This window comes from Lithobates pipiens, unplaced genomic scaffold (assembly GCF_037356315.1).
Source record: "Lithobates pipiens isolate NorthernLeopardFrog02 unplaced genomic scaffold, aLitPip1_a1.2 Scaffold_16, whole genome shotgun sequence".
Lineage (NCBI taxonomy): Eukaryota > Metazoa > Chordata > Amphibia > Anura > Ranidae > Lithobates > Lithobates pipiens.
In genome coordinates this window covers 393484072-393505768 of record NW_027507748.1, presented here as the reverse complement: position 1 = coordinate 393505768, position 21697 = coordinate 393484072, and the positions used below count along the sequence as shown (strand labels likewise).

The window sequence follows — 21697 nt, the reverse complement described above, 5'->3', positions numbered from 1 at the left end:
ATTTCAAAGAAGGACTCCAGAAATTATGTCTAAGTGACAAACTGAATACAAATAGTAAATAGAACTAGAATCATGAAAGTAATCTGGATTTAAAACCCACTATTAAAAAAAAAAAATCTAAAACACAGTCACATAATTAAAAATCACTAATAAAACAATTCAAGTCAAATTCCATTTGTATTCTAGTTGGCTGAGGGTATTGACCTCATGACCCCCTTGCCAATGTTTTTTGTAGGGTTCATTGCCCCAGAACTTGAGATGTGAGGGTCTTGTTGGTGGTGTGTGGCGAAATATTTAGAAACGCTGTGTTTATCAAACCCTTTAATGATGTTTTGTACGTGTTCTTTTATCCTTACTTTCAGGGGTCATTTTGTGCGTCCAATATATTGTAGGCCACAGCTACATTCAAGTGCATATACTGCGCCTACCCTGTTACAACAGATGAAATCGCTGGCTTCATATGTGTTCTTAGTGCTAGTTGACGTAAAGTTAAACACCCTTTCTGCTGGTTTTTTAGTCTTGGTGCAGCCAAAACAGGGTTTGCACAGATATAACCATTTTCCTGTGAAGAATGAATAGCCAATTGTTGGTGGATCAGGAATGTTTTGTCCCTTAATGTTGGAGCTCGTTTATATATGAATTTCGGTGTCGGTGGGAGGACGGATTTCAGATCTGTATCATTTAGGAGGATATACCAATGTTTTCTGTTGATATTCTCAACTTTTTTATACTGAGCATTGTAGTCTAAAACAATAGGTGCAACATTGGAATCATTTTTTTACCTCTATCTCTAATCAATTCCAGATGGTCCATTTTATCAACTTCTTGGATTTTGTCTACTATGAAGTTGCTATTGTATCCCTTCTCTGTAAATCTCTGGCCTATTTTATCAGCTTGGATAAGAAAATCCTCTCTTTTGCTGCAGTTTCTACGTAGCCGCATCAGTTGTCCCTTAGGAATATTAAATAGCCAGTTCTGGTTATGGCAGCTTGTCATAGGTAGATAACTGTTCTTATCAACGTTTTTAAAGTGTGTTTTCATGCTTAATGAGTTGTCTTCTTGTATTATTTCTAGATCCAGGAAGGTCACATTATTTTTGCTTATGTCCCAGGTCAATGTTATATTACGATTATTTTTATTTAAATCTTCCAAAAATTGCACCAACCCCTCTTCATCTCCTTTCCATAAGATAAAGATGTCATCTATGTATCGCTTGAAGACTATCAATTCTGTAGGTATTTGCAAAAACAGCCTCCTCTTCCCATTTTGCCATAAATAGGCCAGCCACACTTAGTGCAAATTTGGCACCCATCGCTATGCCGTCTTTTGGTGATAGTAGTTATGATTGTACCAGAATTAGCTGTTTTTTAAACAAAAATCTAGACATTATACTAGGTATTTTCTTTGTGGACAGGATAATTCAGAGTGTGCCTTCAGGCCCCATTTTATGGCTTCACAGGCCTGATGATGGAAAATAATTGTGTACATTGAGGATACATCAGCAGTTGCTAGAATCCAAGGCCCTCCATGCTTGGGTAATTCTTCCAAAATCTATAGTATCCATTTCGTATCACATAGGTAGGATCTCGTCTTTTTCACAGCGGATTGTAAATGTCTATGTATGCACCCATTCTTGCCATCAAGGAATCTATTCCATTAACAATTGGTCTAGTAGGAGGGTTTTCCTTATCTTTATGTAATTTGGGTAAAGAATAAATAATAGGAGTTCGACATGTTTCTGGAATTTTGCTTCTTTCTTATTTAAAATATTCTTTTTTAAACTAAGGTGTATGACCAGCTCCAGTTCTTTCCTGAATTTAAAAAGAGGGTTACTCGGTAGCCTGCTATATAGGTGTTTGCATCACTGATTAAATTAAGCATACTGCCATTATATTGCTTTTTTGATAAAATCACAATACCCCCCCCCCCCTTTATCTGCCGGGTGAATGACAATATCTTTTCTTTTGGTGAGTTTCCTAATGCCACATTTTATAAGATTAGGTTCTTCTTTTTTCTTTATCTTCAGAGATTTTAAATCTTCAAGTGTAACTTTTTTTTAAAACAGCCACATATTTGTTATTGTTGCTTGGGGGATTGAAAATTGACTTATTTCTCAATGAACTGTGCACTATTTCTTGATCCATTGTAGGCATTTGTGTTTTAATTAGTTACTTGCTATGTACTTTTTAATATTGAGACTTCTGACATACTTTTGTATACCTATGTATGTCTGGAATTTATCCAGATTTTTAGTGGGAGCGTACTTTAGACCTTTATCGAGGACATCGATTTCTTCTAATGTGAGTGGCGTGCCGCTTAAATTAAAGATGCCTTTTCCTTTCACTCTTTTTCGCTTGTGTTCTCTTGCCTGATCTTCATCCTCTTTTCTACCAGGGCTTCTTCTCACTCCTCTCTGTTCGTCTGTCCATCTCGGGGCATAGTTCATCTATTCGTCTGTCCGTCTCGCAGGATAATGATTCATGCCTTTCCCTAAAAAAGGCTTGTTTTGTTGTGATTCATGATAGTACGTCTGGTAATGCCTATCATCTCTATCATTGTCCAGATAGTCTCTTAGTGGGGCATAGTAATTGTGAGTGGGTATAGGGTACTGCTCATACGGACGATTATATCCCTGAGGTGGACCCCAATTGTTTCTATCTCTATAGTTGTTCTCATAATAGGACATTGGGTTTCTTCCTTGGGGGCCTTGTATGGCATATTTGGGACCTCTTTGTTCTCGTTGTTCATATGGTGGTCTATTCTAATTAAAAGGTTTCTTATTGTTTTTCCAGTGTGGTTTCTTCCACCCATTATGTGGGATTTGATTATGTTGGGGTGGTCTCCTTTCTGGCTGTTGTGGTGTTGAAATTTTGCACAGCTCTGCCACACAGCACAGCTCTGTCTGGCAGGGTCGGAGACATGATATTTCTCTGCTGCATTTAGATATAACTTACATGCCTTGTCTCTCCTCCAGCTTATGACTGGACAGTGGAAGGGGTAGCAGCAGACTAATGAGCTCATCATAGTTTCATAGTTTCATAGTTAGTAAGGTTGAATAAAGACACCAGTCCATCCAGTTCAACCTGAGTGAGTGTCCACAAATGTCCCTATCCCTGTACATTGCACACTCACAACAGTCCCTACCCTCAAGGAGCCCACAATCCTAGGTTCCCATTCATATACTAGGGCCAATTTTGGACAGAAGCCAATTAACCTACCTGCATGTCTTTGGACTGTGGGAAGAAGCCGGAGTACCCGGAGGAAACCCAGGCAGGCACAGGGAGAACATGCAAACTCCAGGCAGGTGGTGTCATGGTTGGGATTTGAACCAGCGACCCCTCTTACTGCTAGGTGAGAGTGCTAACCACTACACCACTGTGCTGTCCAGTCATCATCTCTCTATCTTCTCAGCATCACTTTGCTCTCTCCTTGTGTCATCGTGGTTCTTGTAAGCACAAATGACTGACTGCTTGTGCAGTTTATCTTTCTGTCAGCCTGAGCTCTAATGTACATGAAATTTGCTGAGGCTGATATTAAGTCAATTGCAGATACTTACACTGCTTGCATTAAAATTATATATATATATTAAATTATGGATTTATGCATACAGAGCTGCATTAATTGGTGTCTTTTACACGTATCTGAAGTTTAGCTGTAGGAACCGTGTTACCTTATGAAGGTTTATAAGTGTTAAACTGAATAAATGGTGAAAGATCATCATACCATTGCAGCCATCATTACCAACTCTATCATAATGGTTTGTCCTCCCAACTCCACAATGCTAATAAGCCCTGAAAAATAAGATGAAGGTGTAAGTAATTAGCCAACTGTTCATAGATGTTTTTGTTAAATTACATGACTAACAAAACTATGTTATTCAAACAATCAGATGGTCCATCAGTAGCCCATAAAATATCAGCCAAAATGATTTTCCATGCAAAAAATGTTTGATTTAAGCATCAAAGACGTGCCACCACATGCTCATTCTTTTAACCACCACATGCTCATTCTTTTAACCACCACTTTATCAGTCATTGTAGCTAAACAGCCAGTCGAGGGAACTGTTATTCTGAGTGGATGTTTTTCTTTCAATACATTTAATAGAAGCTTTACATATTACAAAGCAACAGCTGGATAACAAAAGACCTGGTTTCTGCCAATACAAGTCAGACATTACTAGCCAAAATCACATTGTAGCTACTATAAAACATATTGCAGATAAGTGGATATTATACCATTAGTACTTTTTCATGGCATAGTATTATTATATGATATAACTTTATTGTGTAGCACTTTTGAATTTCAAAGGGACAGCGTGTCCACTTCCCTTGAAGTATGCCCTAAATAAGAAGCTGAACCAGTCAGGATGCACACTGATGACCACTTGGTCAAGTCTCTGCAGGTGGACAGGTTACCTGAACCTATAAATGGAACACTGCATCAAGAGACAGTAGAAGGACAGACAGATGTGAGCAGGTTGCCCTTCTGGAAGCTCGCATTAGAGATCTGGAGGAGCAAATTGCAACACTGGGCAGAACTGAAAACCTTGAAAGGGGTCCTCTGCTCACCGAGCAGGTGGCTAGTAGGGTTAATGCGGAGGGTGGAGGGGTAAGTCAGGATTATCAGGTAGGAAGATGGGTTAATGTAGTTAGAGGGAGTGGTAGGGGTTCTCAAAAAAATAAGGCCAGCACTGGGTTTGAGCACCCTAATAGATTTGCCAAGTTGGGTGAAGATGTGGGGGTATCAAGCTCAGAGGTGGCAGCCCTAGATGTCAATGCTCCCCTTAACAGCCAAGAGAGTGGTCCATCTAGTATGACTGGTGAGGGGAGTACAGGTAGGCCTAGACAGTTGGTGGTAATAGGGGAGTCTATAATCAGAAGGACTGATAGAATAATTTGTTGCCAGGTTCGCCTCAACTGATTGGTTTGCTGTCTCCCTGGTGCAAGGGTTTGGCATGTGGTGGACCGGGTTGATAAGTTACCGAGGGGGGTTGGGCATGACTCATCTGTCTTGGTCCATGTTGGAACCAATGACAGAATATATGGAAGGTCAAGGCTTCTTAAGAACCAATTTAAAGAACTAGGCTGCAAGTTGAAGGGAAGGACCTCCAAGGTGATATTCTCTGAAATATTGCCTGTGCCTTGTGTAACACAGGAAAATCCAGGGGGGGGGGGGGGGGTGGTGATTAGAGAGCTGAATGCATGGCTAAAGACCTGGTGTAAGAAGGAGGGATTTGGGTTTTTTGAGCACTGGACTGAATTTTCATTGAGGTACAACCTATATGCTAAGGATGGTTTGCACCTAAATATAAGGGGGTCTACTATGCTGGGGGAAAGGTTTATGGGAAGGCTGGAGGAGTATTAAAACTAGGATTGTGGTGGGGGGGGGGGGTAAATTAGATTATATCAGGCAGGGGTCAGCCCCTACTAGTGGGTGGAATGGGGAAAGATGGGGGAAGGCTATGGCCGATGTGAAGATTCCAATCTTACAACCATTGGAAATGGTACTATTTCTACTAAATTAAATATGCAACATATTTGCAAAATGTGACAATGAAATAAAGTGTTTTTTTCATCAATGGCAGAAGTCTGACAAGCAAATTAGGCGAGTTAATAGCTTTAATGCACGAGGAGAACTATGATCTAATTGGTACTGTTGAATCTTGGCTTCATTCTTCTCATGACTGGGCTATTATTATTTCTGGCTATGCTCTCTTTCGGAAAGGGTAAAACAGAGGGGGGGTGGTGTCTGTCTCAATGTAAGAAGTGATCTCAAAGCGAGTGTAAAAGAGGACCTAGTTGATGAAGAGTGTCTGAAGCATTATGGGTGGAACTAGACATGGGTGTGCGTACTACAATGGTTATCATTGGAGTTTGTTATAGACCTCCCAGTGTTAATGAGGAGGTGGAGACTCAGCTCCTTGCGCAGATGGAAAGGGCTGCAAGGGCTGGGATAGTGATAATAATGGGGGATTTTAACTACCCGGAAATTGACTGGAGTAATGGCACTGCAAGGACAATTAAGGGGAAAAATGTATAAACCTATTACAAGTTAATTTTATGGTCCAGTTTATTGAGGCCCCGACATGGAATAACGCTCTGCTGGACCTGATAATCTCAAACCATGCAGAGCTTATTACCAATATTCATATAACATCTGAGTAGCAGTGCCATAACATTATTATTTTTTATTATTATTACTATTATTATGCACGATTTATATAGCACCAACAGTTTACACAGTACTTTACAATGTAAGGGGGGGGGGGGGGCAGCACAATTACAGTACAGTTCAATACAGAAAGGGACCTGCTCATAGAGCTTACATTCTAAAAAGGAGGGAGTGGTGGTACAAAAGGTAATAGGCTTGGGGAATGATTTGATGGGGCAGCTCGGGGACAGTTGTTAGGTGGGTGTGGGATAGGCTTCCCTGAATAAGTGAGTTGAGGATCTCCTAAAGGTGGACAGGTTAGGGGCTGATTGGATATACCAGGGCAGGGTGTTCCAGAGGATGGGAGAGGCTCTGGAGAAGTCCTGAAGGCGAGCATGAGAGGAGGTAACAAGGGAGATAGAGAGCAGGAGGTCCTGGAAGGTGCGGAGGGGGCGATTTGGGCAATATCTGCAGATGAGGCTGATGATGTAGCAGGGGGCAATTTTGTGGATGGCCTTCTATGTTGTGGTTAGCGTTTTGAATTTTATACGGTGGGGTAGGGGAAGCCAGTGAAGGGATTGTCAGAGAGAGGCAGCAGTCATGGATCGATTAGTGAGGTGTATTAGTCTAGCAGCAGCATTCATAGAGTAAAGGGGGATAGCCTGTGTAAGGGTAAGCCATTAAGGACAGAGTTGCAGTAGTCAAGGTGGGAAATAATCAAGGAGTGAATAAGTTGCTTTGTGGTGTCATTAGTCAGGAAGGGTTGAATTCTGAAGATGTTGCGGAGGTTAAGGCGGCAGGATTTAGCCAGTGATTGGATGTGGGGGCTGAAGGAGAGGTCAGGGTTTAGGATTACACCCAGCACCCTGGCATGTGTGGAGGGATTTAATTTAATGTTAGCTGTAAGCAACAAACACATACAGGAACGATAAAAACACTTAACTTTAAGCCCTTACGGATTTTGTCCGTCGGATTTTCTCAGACGGATTTTGTCTGAAACTGTTGTATACACACGGTCGGACAAAGTTGTTGGAAAATCCGTCATGATGACGTTATTTTGTTACGACGGGACTACGTTCACGCTAGTAGCCAATAGCTTTGGTGTAGGAATTTGATCTGAGCATGCGTGGCACTTTGTCCCATTGGAATTCTCTACACATGATCGGAGTATGTCCGATCGGAGCATTTTGTCTGAAAATTTTACCGACATGTTGGAAAACTTGGTCCGTCGGATATTCCGACGGAAACAGTCCGATGTAGACCACACACAGTCGGAATATCCGACAAAACGGTCAGATAGGACACATACCGTCGGAATCTCCGACCGTGTGTACAAGGGCTAAGAGAGCATATTTTCCAAGGATGAGGGCTGCTTTCCAGTACTTAGACTGGGAGTAAATATTGACATCAATGGACACAGTAATGAAATGGGAAATCTTCAAAAAGACTGTATGTGAACTGCAAAGTATATTCCCATGGCCAATACGTTTAAAAGGCTAAAAATAAGACCTATGCGGCTCACGGACAAAGTTAAAATGTCTATAAATAAGAAAATAACTTTTAAAAAATATAAAAATTAGGAACACTAACATCGTTTAACCATTTAAGGACCAGGCCTATTTTTCAAACTTGTTTACAAGTTAAAATCAGGTTTTTTTGCTCGAAAATTACTTAGAACCCCCAGACATTATATATTTTATTTCAAACACCCTAGAGAATAAAATGGCCGTTGTTGCAATACTTTATGTCGCACTGTATTTGCGCAGCGGTCTTACAAACGCAATTTTTTGGGGAAAAATACACTTTTTTGAATTAAAAAAAATAAAACAGTAAAATAAGCCAATTTTATTTATTTTGTGAAAGATAATGTTACGCCGAGTAAATTGACATCCAACGTGTAATGCTTCAAAATTGTTTGTGGAATGGCGACACACTTTGACACTTAAAAATCTCCATAGGCAACGGTTAAAAATATCTACAGGTTACCAGTTTTGAGTAAAAGAGGAGGTCTTTACTAGACTTATTGCTCTCGCTATAACGATTGCGGTGATACCTCACGTGTGATTTGAACACTGTTTACATATGCGGGTGTAACTTACATATGCGTTCGCTTCTGCGCACGAGCACGGGGGGAAAGGGCGTTTTACATTTTTCTCTTTTTTTCCTTATTTATTTAATTTTTTATTTTTATTTTTTAAACTGTGCCTTAAAAAAAGAAATTTTAGATCACTTTTATTTCTATCACAAGAAATATAAACATCCCTTGTAATAGAAGAAAAAACATGACAGGACTGCTTTAATGTGAGATCTGGGGTCAAAAAGACCTCAGATCTCACATTTACACTTAAATGCAATAAAAAATTTTATTAAAAAATTAAATTAAAAAAAGTATTTTTTCCCCAATAAAAACAAAAAGGCTCTTTAAGGACGTTGGGCGAAAGTGAACTTTGACGTCGCTTCTGTCATCCAACGGCATTGAGTCGAATATGTTGCAGAGACCACTTTTATCCTAAAGCAGACCATTTACGAAAATGCCAGGGTTGTGGCAGCTATCTGCTGCCATAACCCGGTATTTACTGACAAAGTAGCTTTATACAATGATGGTGAGCGGTCCAGAAGTGGTTAAATGCTACAAAGAATATAACAGAATATGTAAAAAGGAAATTAAGGGCGGAAAAATTCTAAATGAATGACAGATTGCAAAAGATAGTAGGATAAACCCCCAAAAATTCTTCAAATATATTAATACTAAAAAGGTCAGATCTGAGCATGTAGGCCCTTTACAACATAATCTAGAGTGGATGACTGGGGACAAAGAGAAGGCCAATTTATTAAATACTTTCTTCAGCTTTGTGTTTACAAAGGAGCGTGGGGGAGCTCATGTCCATAATGGGGGTGGTATTGACACAGCACCAAATGATCCACAATGGCTCAAAAGTGATATGGTCCAGAAATATTTAGACAGAGTAAAGGTGGATAAAGCACCTGGACCAGATGGCATCCACCCACATATCCTAAAATAATTGAGCATTTCAAAGCCATTGTTTCTAATTTTTAGGGACTCGTTAATGACTGGAATGGTACCACTGGAATGGCCTAGGGCCACTGCAGTGCCTATATTTAAAAAGGGATCAAAGTCTTTAAGTCTTTACCAAGTAACTATAGACCTGTTAGTTTAACTTCTATAGTTGGGAAGATACTGGAGAGTTTAATAAAAGACCACATAGATGAGTTCTTGCTGGAAAAAAATATTTTAAGCAACAGACAGCGTGGATTCATGAAATACAGAAGTTGTCAAACAAATCTGATTTAATGTTTTGAAAAGGTAAGTAAAACCTTGGACAGAGGGGTGGCTGTGGACGTGGTATACTTAGATTTTTGCAAAAGCATTTGACACAGTTCCCCACACACGGCTAATGAAATGCAAAACATCATTTTGTAAATGGATAGGAATCAAATTCAGAGAGTAGTGGTTAATGATTCTTACTCTGAATGGTCTAAGGTTATCAGTGGTTTACCCCAAGGTTCAGTGTTGGGACCCTTACATTTTAACCAGTTACAGACCGCCACACGCCGATATATGTCCTAACTTTGAAGAGGAATATCGTTGTTATGGCTGCCATAACCCCCAGTATCCTCTTCTTCGGCCAGCGGTCTGCTTTCCGATAAGAGTGGTCTCTGTGTCAGATTCGCCGCAAAATCACTTTTAACAACGCTGGGACAGGGCCCCCCCCCCCCCCCCACTGCACTCTGGTGCATTCCGCTGCTTACCAATGCCTGTTGACAGCGGTGGAGGCAATTGGATGTTGCTCCTTCCTTGGTAGGGAGAAGAGTGAGAGGAAGATGGCCCCCGCCCATCTCCATACCATTGCACGGCGGAAGTGAAGTCAAAGCTTTTTAACTTTTAAATTACAACATTTTTTTTTATTATTGCATTTTAGTGTAAATATGAGATCTGAGGTCTTTTTGATCCCACATCTCATATTTAAGAGTTCCTGTCATGCTTTTTTTCTGTTATAAGGGATGTTTACATTGCTTGTAATAGGAATAAAAGTGACAGATTTTTTTTTTTTAAAGAACAGTGTAAAAAAAAAAAATGAAAAGGAAAAATAAGAAAAAAAAAACGTGCCCCGTCCCGCAAACCACACATGTGAGGTATTGCCATGATCAGTAGAGCAAGAGCAATAATTATAGCCCTAGACCTGAGATTTTTAAGTGTAAAAGTTTGTCGCCATTCCACAAGCAGGCGCAATTTTGAAGTGTGACATGTTGGGTATCAATTTACTCAGCGTAACATTATCTTTCACAATATAAAAAAAATTGGGCTAACTATACTGCTGTCTTTTTTTTTATTCAAAAAAAGTGTATTGTAAGACCGCTGCGCAAATACGGTGAGACAGAAAGTATTGCACTGACCTCCATTTTATTCTCTAGGGCAGGCATGTCCAAAGTCTGGCCCATGGGCCAATCGCAGCCCATGTTCCGGTTTTCGGATGACCTGCCTGGTAATGTTGACATATATATCTATATATTTTGCGTCCTGTGTAAAAGGAAGTCGCGTCTCCTGCGCTGCCATTGGACAACTGTTTTGTCCATCACAGGAGGCGGAACTTTCAATGAAAGAGGCTGTCGATAAAAATAGGAGTTTTTCCTGTATGTCTGTCGGCGCTCAAATCAGGCTGCACTGATGGCAATGGTGAGTATGCATTCATGGCAATGTGTGGGTTGCATTCATGGCAATACTCTGGGGGCTGCATTCATGGCAATACGCTGGGGGCTGCATTCATGGCAATACGCTGGGGGCTGCATTCATGGCAATACGCTGGGGGCTGCATTCATGGCAATACTCTGAGGGCTGCATTCATGGCAATACGTTGAGGGCTGCATTCATGGCAATACGCTGAGGGATGCATTAATGGCAATACCCTGGGGGCTGCATTCATGGCAATATGCTGGGGGCTGCATTCATGGCAATACGCTGGGGGCTGCATTCATGGCAATACGCTGGGGGCTGCATTCATGGCAATGTGCTGGGGGCTGCATTCATGGCAATAGGCTGGGGGCTGCATTCATGTCAGTGTAGGGACTGCATTTATGTCAGTGTAGGGGCTGCATTCATGGCAATACAGTGGGGGCTGCATTCATGGCAATATGGTGGGGGCTGCATTCATGGCAATATAGTGGGGGCTGAAGATGGGCACTATACCTTATTTTGCTTCACAGTTCTTTATTTAAAATGTAAGATTTTTTTTTCCCTGAGACTTCCTTTTTAAAGTTAAGGTGCGTGGTATAAGCCGATTAAATACGGTATATCCAAATAACACACCCAAGCTCATCTATTCACCACACACAGCACAAAGGCAAGAGAATTCTTGTTGGGCCGTGTATTAGTGCTCGGACAAACACACTTAGACCAAATTTTTATTGGTTTAAAGAATGTCAGACAAAATGATCGGCCCTCCAACATGTTCACGTCATCAAATCTGGCCCTCTTTGAAAAAAGTTTGGACACCCCTGCTCTAGGGTGTTAAAAAAAAATATGTTTGGCAGTTAATTTTCTAGCAAAAAAAAATGTTTTTAACTTGTAAACAACAAATTTAAAAAAGAGGTTCGGTCCTTAAGTGGTTAATATCTTCATAAATGATATAGGGTCTGGGATTAAAAGTACCATTTCTGTCTTTGCAGATGACACCAATCTATGCAGTGGATTAACATCTTTACAGGCTGTCTCCAATTTACTATGTTGATAAATGTAAAGTTATGCACTTGGGGCTAAGAATGCATCATACATACTAGGTGGCATACAACTGGGGGAATTCATAGAGAAATATCTGGAGGTTTTGGTAGATCATAAACTCAATAATAGCATGCAATGCCCAGCTGTGGTTTACAAAGCAGAGAGAGGGATATCATTTTGCCCCTGTACAAATCATTAATAATAGCTCATTTGGAATATGCAGTTCAGTTTTGGGTACCAGTTCTCAAAAGGATATTGGGGAACAGGAGAAAGTGCAGAGAAGAGCAACTAAACTGATAAGAGGCACGGAGGAGCTCAACTATGGGGAAAGATTAAACCAACTGAATTTATTCTCTCTTGAGAAGAGGAGATTAAGGAGGGATATGATCAACATGTACAAATACATAGGTGGTCCATATAGTGAACTTGGTGTTGAGTTATTCACTTTAAGGTCATCACAGAGGACAAGGGTCTACTCTTTATGACTAGAGGAAAAGAGATTTAAACTCCAAATATAGAAAGGTTTTTTCACAGTAAGAGCTGTGAAAATGTGGAATAGACTCCCTGCCAGAGGTGGTTCTGGCAAGCTCAGTAGATTTCTTTTAAAAAGGCCTGGATTCTAACATTCATAGGTAGTGTTGAAAAGGGAAAATCTGATTGTCTCACAGTGGATCAGGAAAGATCCTTTCTCCAGTTGTAGCAAATTGGATCATGCTTTGCTGGAGTTTTTCGCCTTCCTCAGGATCAACTGTGGGTGAAAGATTGTGATATGGGATTGTATGTTTTCTTTTTTTTGGTTGAACAAGATAGAGGAAAATTTTATATTTACCTGACGGTAATTTTCCTTTCCTGATGAAAATAATGACAGCATATATACGTGTGGGTAAGCTCCGCGCCCTGCCCTATTCCAGGATTGGTTACACTATATAAGTAAGTCTCCTCCCTGCAGGCCACATTCTCATAACTTAGTATCACTATGAAGGCCTTTCGGGAGGGTCCTATATGCTGTCATGCTTTGTATCAGGAAAGGAAAATTACAGTCAGGTAAGTATACAAATTTTCCTCTTTCCTGATACAGCATGACTGTTAGCCATACAAAATTCTTCTTCGGTGTTACTGGCCATATTGAGGATGTCTTATCCCTCTGAATGGAGAGTGAGACAAGGTGTCCCACACTATTTGGAAGACCCCAGGGGGAACGAACAACCTGCGCAGGTCTTTTGTAATTGGTTTGCCAAGATATGCACCAGTAATGCAGCATACACACAAGCAGAATGTCCGACAGAAAAAGTTAGACGGAAGCTTTTCATCATATATTCCATACAACAACCAAGCATTAATACACAGTAAGTCCAGCCTGCAGGACCAGGCCCTGCATTAATAGGAAAGGCTCAGCACCACCTGAAATCAGCCTAAGCATTAGCAATACTGCAGACACAGACCACAACCTGTGAAGCATTAGTAAACAGAATGGCACTATGGACACCCAGCAAGATTCACATGTGCAATATACACTTTCAGAGGTGTAAGCTAACAGCATACCTGCAGACAATAAGTCAAGCCTGTAGGGCCAGGCCTTGCTGAGTTAATAGGAAGGCTTCAGCCCAGCACACCTGCTATCAGCATTAGCATTATTGCAGACACAAACCACAACCTGTGAGGCAATAGTAAACAGACTGAAACTTGTGGACAGGCCAGAAAATTGCATGTGTGACATATGCTTGCAGCAGAAACTAAATACTGTATATTTGTGCACCATGTGGTGCCTTACCACCTGCATGCTTCATGGTCCAAATGAAAGTCCAATGAGTGTCCATCCACTGAGTCATGATGAAGGAACAATCTCTACAGACCAGATACCATCGCCCCCCCCTCATCCTGGATCTTGAGGGGGGGAGATCTCCCCCATATAGGCGTTCATGCCTGCCCATACAGCGGGGAGCTTCGTCACAGGAGAGGCTTTGCCAGATGAATCTGGCAAGGTGAGGGAAAATAAAAATCCTGCTTTCAGCAGTAGCATAACCGGCTGTAGCAGTGAGGAAAAAAAAGAGATTGTGGCCTGCAGGGAGGAGACTTACTTATATAGTGTAACTGGTCCTGGAATAGGGCAGGGGGCCTACCCATACGTGTATGCCATCATGCTGTGTCAGGAAAGGAAATATAGTAGATAGGGCTCAGTGAATAAAAACAGACTGTAGAAACCAACCTGCTAAAAAGCCTCCAATTTCAAAGCTCCAGTATTCAACACAAAACATCAGCATGCTGGGGAGAGCAAGGGAGATAAATATACCCCACTCCTGAAGACAGTCTTTGGACCATCCTGTAAAGAGAAGATTTTTTTTAAACAGCTGAATGAGCATGTTTTTTTTTTAAAAGGCATAACAGATTACACAAAATTGATAAAACAACAGAACTGCAGCATTACGTTTGAAGCATCTAAACGCTTTCACTGCCAAATATATAACCTTAAGCATTGGCGTAACTAGAACCTTAAGGGCCCCCGGTGCAAGAAACCATGAAGGGACTATCCTAGGCCCTTTATTTCCATAGCGGGACCCTTTATTATGGGGTCCCCCAACAGTGATGGAATGCCAGACCCCAGTTGCAAGTGAGACCTTTGCAAACCTGGTAGTTCCACCACTAGTGTCAGTAGTTTTTTATTTTTGTTGTTTTCTTTTTTTACCATTTTAATTTTTTGTACAATTTTATTTTTTATTATTTTTTACCCATTTTTTAGGACCTAAGGGGGCATTGGTGAAATATCAGGGGTCTAATCAGACACCTGATGTCTCCCTTTTGAGCGAGAGAAAAGGGACTGAGTACAGATTCACCAGTCCCTTTCTCTGCAGCCTCAGCTGCACAGAATAAATGAACATATATAGATCTTTACAGAGCTTCCCCTTCATTCATAAACTGAGGCATAGTAAACCAGTTTACTATGCAACAGCTATGAATGAATAAAAGATAAAAAAAATATCACTGACTCTATTCATTAAAGCGGTTGTAAACCACTGGACATTTCTTTTTTGTACCTGCAAGGTAAAGGCATAATGTGTTAGTATGCATCGCATATTAGCACATTATGTTAAACTTACCTTAAAACAAAGCTTTTCCAGCACCGAGATGTCAGCGCTGCAGGCGCTCTCATCTTCACCTGTCTTGCTTCCAGGTTTCACGGACTCCAGCTCTGTGACTGGCCAGAGCCGCAATGACTCCCATGCGCGTGGGAGCCGGAATTTACGGCACAGGGCTCTGAAGGAATGGCACAGGTGGCCATTCTTTCAGAGCGCATGCACCAGTGATGTCACTGGCTGCATGTACAGTAAATATCTGCTAAACAGTGTATGTTTAGTAGATATTTACACTACCTAAAAAAGCAAAGAGAGCAAAAAAAAAAAAGAAAGAGATGGAGGCTTGCTTCCACTTTAAAACATTTACTGGCCCCTTCCCCGCTCTCCATCCTGAAAGATCCCCATAGCAGAAGGTGGGGGGTGGGAGGGGAAACCTGGTAGCCCTGTGGAGGGGGAGGGGGGGTCAGGGATAGGGAAGTGGCAGGAGCAGCATGTGGAGGAACCGATGCCCTCTATTTCCCTCCTGCAGCCGCTGAATGCTGGAGGGAGAGGAGGAAAAGCAGGCATTCAGCAGTTACATGGAGGGATCGGTTCCTCTACATCCCGCCGCCCCTGTCACCCTCCTATCCAGGCGAACAGGGGGGCCCCTGAGGAGAATGAAGAGAAGATGTATATGCGGTGCAAGTAGATCCACTATTATAGTGCACCTGTTACTTTGCCCTGCAAGGACAAAACGCAGGGTTGCTTTAAAGAAAAACAAATGGTTTTAGTCAATTTTATTTTAATATTTTTAGGTTTTCAGATTTACAAACTATCTTGTATATCAATATTTTAATTACTTGTACAATATTAATTGTTAAAATACTTTACAGGCAGTCAGTACTCTTTTGTTATAAGCACCCCACTCTTTAGTCTGTGTATTTCTTTTCTCTTCATGTTTTCAGTACTTTTTTCCAGCACAGGGCTCCCACTGCACAGCCAACAATTGAACTTAATACAATGTCTTGGAGACATTTCAATAAGTTCATTTAAAAATAAAGAGTAAATGGCGTGTCAACAATGCGGCCATCCCATCTGACTGCATCGCACACCAGTCACTGTGCTGTAATGCAGTGGCTGGTGTGAATTATTCTTTTTCAAAGTACAAAGTAAATAACTGCGTAACTAGGTAACATACCTCCCCATGTTTTCACATGCAACTTTTTACCAACGATGTATAAAAAAAGTAAAAGTGCCATTGCCCACTGAGAAACTGTGTTTGCACAAGCTGAACCTCTGAAAAAAATGAAATATACAATTAACTTATTATCAATGAAAACCTTAAATCAGCGCAGCACTACTTATCTCAAAAGTGATCTAGACAGAAAGATATACATTAAGGTTATCACGAAAACCTGTACAACATGTGTATCTTTCTATTTAGATCACTTTTTATACATAATTATACTGGTGGCTTCTGAAGAAGTGGCTCATGTCCATGAAACGCGTCGGGCCACAAGAAATCAGTATATGGCCTTGTCTCCTTGATAACATGAGCTGTTATGTTATAGATTTGCTGGACAAATTGTATTATTGATCGATTTTATATGTTGCATAGCAAAAAAACAACATTTTTATATGTGCATCTTTAATAAAGAAATAGAATTTTATGAAAAACGCTGTGCCTTAAAAATCCCACTTCATATTTTGTGTTGGTTTATTCTATTTTTAGTCAAATAGGGATGTGGCACTATAATTTTAATCTATTTAGGATGTTGTCTTAAATTGATGTCCTTGTTGAAAATGATAAATTGATGCCCTTTGATACTTTCCCTGCCAGGTGCTATCTCTCCTCCTATTATCATTTCAGATACCTACACTTCCAGGTTGTTGTTAAGGACTTGGTAAGAAAGGCACAGATATTACTGTTCACCTTCACCATCACAGGAGAGAGCTCTTTCTCTGATTTAAACACCCTGTCAGGAAGCTAGTTCAACTAACGTGAATTCTCTTACAGCTAATGCAGATTTTTATGCAGCTAATGCCCATTCTCCTTCAGCTACTGCTCATTCCTGTGCAGCTAATGCTTGTACACATGTACCAGTACACAGACAATCTCAGGCTAATGTGCAGCATGCACTGACACATAAGCGCATTTCTGTGTGCCAGCGCGCATGTCTTCGGGCATTGGCGCCAAATGGCCTATTTAAAGGTGACCCAGCTGGATGCTAGCTGCTGCATGTTCTTCAGCTTCCCCTGATCCATGTTCCTACTTGTGCTGACTGGTCTTCCGTTGTTGACCTGGCTTGTTCCTAACCTTGCTCTGTGGAGAATTCTGGATTCTGACCTCGACTTGCCTCTAACTATTCTCTGCATGATCTTCTGGTGTTGACCCCATCTTGCTAGTGGACCTAGCTCTGCCTGCTTTCCTGGTACCAACCCCAGCCTGCCTCCTGACCATGCTGCTGTGTCACGGTGTATGGCCCAGGCTCACCTTGGAAACGCCCCTGACCCTGGCAGTCACCTCATCAAGCTACAGTACCGGAAACCGTGTGTCTTCCCAAAGACATAAGGGAAGCCTTCTTGTCAACTCGGCCTCCAACCAAGGCACGTGACACCCAATCACATGCGCATTCTCTCCTCGGATGCAGTAGCTCTAATCTCAGCATATGAAAGCTCACTCCTGTGATCTTGAAAGTGAACAGCAAAAGCTGGGTGTCTCATCCTGGGAGTTTTCCAGTCAGGCTTCATGAGGTACAGTATGTAAATCGCCCACACCTATAGCAAGAGCATTATTCAACTTTTGTCAAAGCTGCATAGTTTATTTTCATCTACAAATGTTCCTTATCTGCACTGGCAATTATCTGGTAAAGGTGAAATAACCCATTAAATTGAATTTAATTTTAAATTTTATATAACTTCACTAAAAGACAGTTTAAATCAAATTTCATATTCAGACCATTTGGTACTAATGTTTTACTCTTGTGTATTCATTGGATTCTTTTTTCTGAGTACTTTAACCACTTAAAGCGGTTCTTCACCCTAAAGGGGAAGTTCCGCTAATCTGATCCCTCCCCCCCTCCGGTGCCACAATCGGCACCTTTCAGGGGGGAGGGGGTGCAGTTACCTGGATAATCCAGGTATCTGCACCCACTTCCGGGCAGACTGTCGCAGACGCCCCGCCCCCCCCCCCTTGTGTTCTGGGAAACACACAGTTCCCAGGACACAGCGGGGGACCAGAAGAGACGCGCAGCGCGACTCGCACATGCGCAGTAGGGAACCGGGCAGTGAAGCCGCAATGCTTTACTTCCCGATTCCCTGACAGAGGATAGCGGCGAGGGCAGCAGCGAGACGAGCGATCGCTGGACCCTGGGACAGGTAAGTGTGATTTTATTAAAAGTCAGCAGCTGCAATATTAGTAGCTGCTGGCTTTTAATATTTTTTTTTTAGGTGCAGAACCGTTTTAAGCCCCGGACCATTTGGCTGGCCAAAGATCAGAGGGTTTTTTGTGATTTGGCACTGCATCGCTTTAACTGACTATTGCACGGTCGTGTGACGTGGCTCCCAAACAAAATTGACGTCCTTTTTTTCCTACAAATAGAGCTTTCTTTTGGTGGTATTTGATCACCTTTGCGGTTTTAATTTTTTGCGCTATAAACAGAAAATAGCGACAATTTTGAAAAAAAAAAGCATTTATTTTTTACTTTTTGCTATAATAAATATCCCCAAAAAATATATAAAAAAACATTTTTCTCAGTTTAGGCCAATAAATATTCTTCTACATATTTTTGGTAAAAAAAAAATCGCAACATGTATTGATTGGTTTGCACAAAAGTTATAGCGTTTTCAAAATAGGGGATAATTTTATGGCATTTTTATTATTGATTTTTTTTTTATTAGTAATGATTGCGATCAGCAATTTTTATCATGACTGCAACGTTATGGCGGACAGATCGGACACTTTTGGAGCAATTTTGGGACCATTCACATTTATACAGCGATCAGTGCAATTAAAAATGCATTGATTACTGTATAAATGTGACTGGCAGTGAAGGGGTTAACCACTAGGTGGTGCAGCAGGGGTTAAGTGTATCCTAGGGAGTGATTATAACTGTGGGGGGGAGTCCTTGGGACCCGTAAACCCGCTCACGAAGCCCGCAACCCGCCTCTTATAGGGCAAGGTACAGGTACGTGATTCTGCCGGTACGTTCCCTTCTGCCGCAGTATATCTGCATTAGGCAGTCGGGAAGCGGTTAATCATATTGCTTTTTATATTTTTCTACCCCCCCCCAAAAGTGCAGACCTCTTGGGTCTTTATTGTTATACACTGAAAAATGTTTTAAGATATTATGTTTTTTGTACTCCACTAAAATAATATAGAAGTGCTCCCTGATCCTCTTTGCAAGTCTTTTCAATCATCCTACATGCTGCAGTCCACATGGACACTGTAATATGTACATCTTCCTTCTGTCTGGCAAGAAATTAAAGGGTTTGTAAACCCTAATTTTTTTAAATAAAAATAACAAACATGCCTATACTTACCTGCTCTGTACAATCGTTTTGTACAGAGCAGCCCCAATCCCCTTCTTCTGGGGTGCCCCGTCAGCTCTCTAAGCCCCTCTTCTTTATCTGGTGCCCCCACGGAAAGCTGCTTTCCCTGGGGACACCCGTGCGGGCTCGCTCCCTCGTCCTGCTGCTGCATCCATTGACACAGAAAGTGGGACTTGGCCCCACCCCCTGCTCCCATGTCACTGGATTTGATTGACAGCTGCCAGAGACAATGGCTCCTGCTGCTATCAATCTGTCCAATGAGGAGAGAGACAGTGGCTGGAGCCGCTGCGCTTCTTCACATCACTGGATAGAATCGGACTCATGTAAGAAAAAGGGGGGGGGGGTCTGGGGGAAGCTGCCGCGCAGAAGGTTTTACAACCACTTTAAGTCTCTGAGGGTACATTCTTTGCCTGTGGCATATGCCTTAAAATGGTTATAAAGGCAGAAGGTTTTTTATCTTAATGCATTCTAAGTTTAAAAAAAAAACTTCCGTGTGCAGCAGCCTCCCTAAGCAACTGTAATACTTACCTGAGCCCTATCTCTATCCAGCAATGTGCATGGCTGCCTCGGCCTCCTGATTGGCTGAGACACAGCAGCGGCTCCACTGGCTCCCGCTGCTGTCAATCAAAGTCAGTTAACCAATCAGGAGAGAGAGGGGCCGGCTCCATGTCTGAGTGGACGCAAAAAGCTGTGACTCGGGTGCCCCCATAGCAAGCTGCTTGCTGTGAGGGCATGTAACAGAAGGGAGGGGCCAGGAGCACCAAAGAGGGACCCAAGAAGCAGAGGATTGGGGCTACTCTGCGCACCCTAAACCCCTGTAAATTATAGTATAGAGTGGTATAGTGGCAGGTTAGGGTAGTATAGAGTGGTATAGTAGCAGGTTGGGGCGGTATAGGGCAGGTTGGGTGGTATAGGGCAGGGTGGGGTGGTATAGGGCAGGTGGAGGTGGTATATGGCAGGTTAGGGTGGTACAGGGCAGGTTATGGTGGTATAGGGCATGCTGGGATGGTACAGGGAAGGTTGGGGTGTTATAGGGAAAGTTAGGGTGGCACAGGGCAGGTTGGGGTGGCATAGAGGAGGTTGGGGTGGTATAGGGCAAGTTAGGGTGGCATAGGAAAGATTGGGATGGCACAGGGCAGGTTGGGGTGGTATAGGGCAGGTTGGGGTTACATAGGGAAGGTTGGGGTGGCACAGGGCAGGCTGGGGTGGTATACGGCAAGTTAGGTTGGCACAGGGCAGGTTGGGGTGGTATATGGCAAGTTAGGGTGGCACAGGGCAGGTTGGGGTGACATAGGGCAAGTTAGGGTGGCACAGGACAGGTTGAGGTGGTATAGGGCAAGTTAGGGTGGCACAGGGCAGGTTGGGGTGGCATAGGACAGGTTGGGGTGGCACAGGGCAGGTTGGGGTGGTATAGGGCAGGTTGGGGTGGCATAGGGCAGGTTGTGGTCATATAGGACAGGTTAGAACTTTATGTAGTGACACTGTGCACTGCAGTAACTTGCCTGCAGATAAAGACCCGGGCGGGAGTGCTGTGTTCTCTTTGCCTCTATCTCCTTCAGCTGCGGTATCGGCCATAGTGAAGGAGTCTGTGGGAGGATGGAGGAGGCAGCCACACCCCCAGCTCTGCCCACCAACTCCGGCTCACTCAGTAATATTAGCCTGACTGAGGAGTGCTACACACAGCCTCCCCCGCACTGCTGAGGGCCCTGCTCGCACCACTCTGCTGCAAGCAGTTTATAGTACAGTGTTTAGTGGCAGACCCGGTGTCACCCCTCTGGCGGGTGTCACCCCCATAACAACGTCACTGCATTCATTGGTGGCCTGTAATGCAGGGAGCAGGGGCGCTGCCCCCCATCATACATCCGGCCCCCTAATCTATATGTAGAGCACTGGATGCATGGATTCCAATGTGTTTTTTTTTTAAGCATGTGATTAGAGACAGAGGCTCTAATAGGCTTTAAAAAAGGGTGAGCTCGGGGCACAGTGAGCACACCCTCTTGTGTGATAATAGCGAATGAATATTCGCTATTGTCACACTGATTCTCCTCCCAGCCAATCAGGAAGCAGGTCCTGAGACCCATCACTGGCCAAAAGGACAGGTGATCCTATTGGCCGCCTAGGAGGAGGTGGGAGGAGATGCACAGCAGAAGCCGCCATGATGCAGAGGCAGAGGGGGCATAGGGGGAAACTGCTGCCCATCGTTCGGAGG

The 21697-nt window shown here is 42.5% G+C and overlaps 1 long non-coding RNA gene and 1 pseudogene across 4 annotated transcripts in view; one reads left to right on the top strand and one right to left on the bottom strand.

Moving 5' to 3' along the window:
• The window catches only part of LOC143983058 (uncharacterized), a 222225-nt gene that overhangs the window by 47635 nt on the left and 152893 nt on the right, over window positions 1-21697 (top strand). The gene's annotated exons all lie outside the window — the stretch shown is intronic.
• The window catches only part of LOC143983057 (multidrug and toxin extrusion protein 2-like), a 115780-nt pseudogene that overhangs the window by 63669 nt on the left and 30414 nt on the right, over window positions 1-21697 (bottom strand). The window contains exons 8-10 of the transcript XR_013274556.1: window positions 16136-16233; window positions 14094-14207; window positions 3724-3791 (exon numbers count right to left, since the gene is read on the bottom strand). The product of XR_013274556.1 is annotated as a multidrug and toxin extrusion protein 2-like (transcript). The remainder of the gene's footprint in view (window positions 1-3723; window positions 3792-14093; window positions 14208-16135; window positions 16234-21697) is intronic.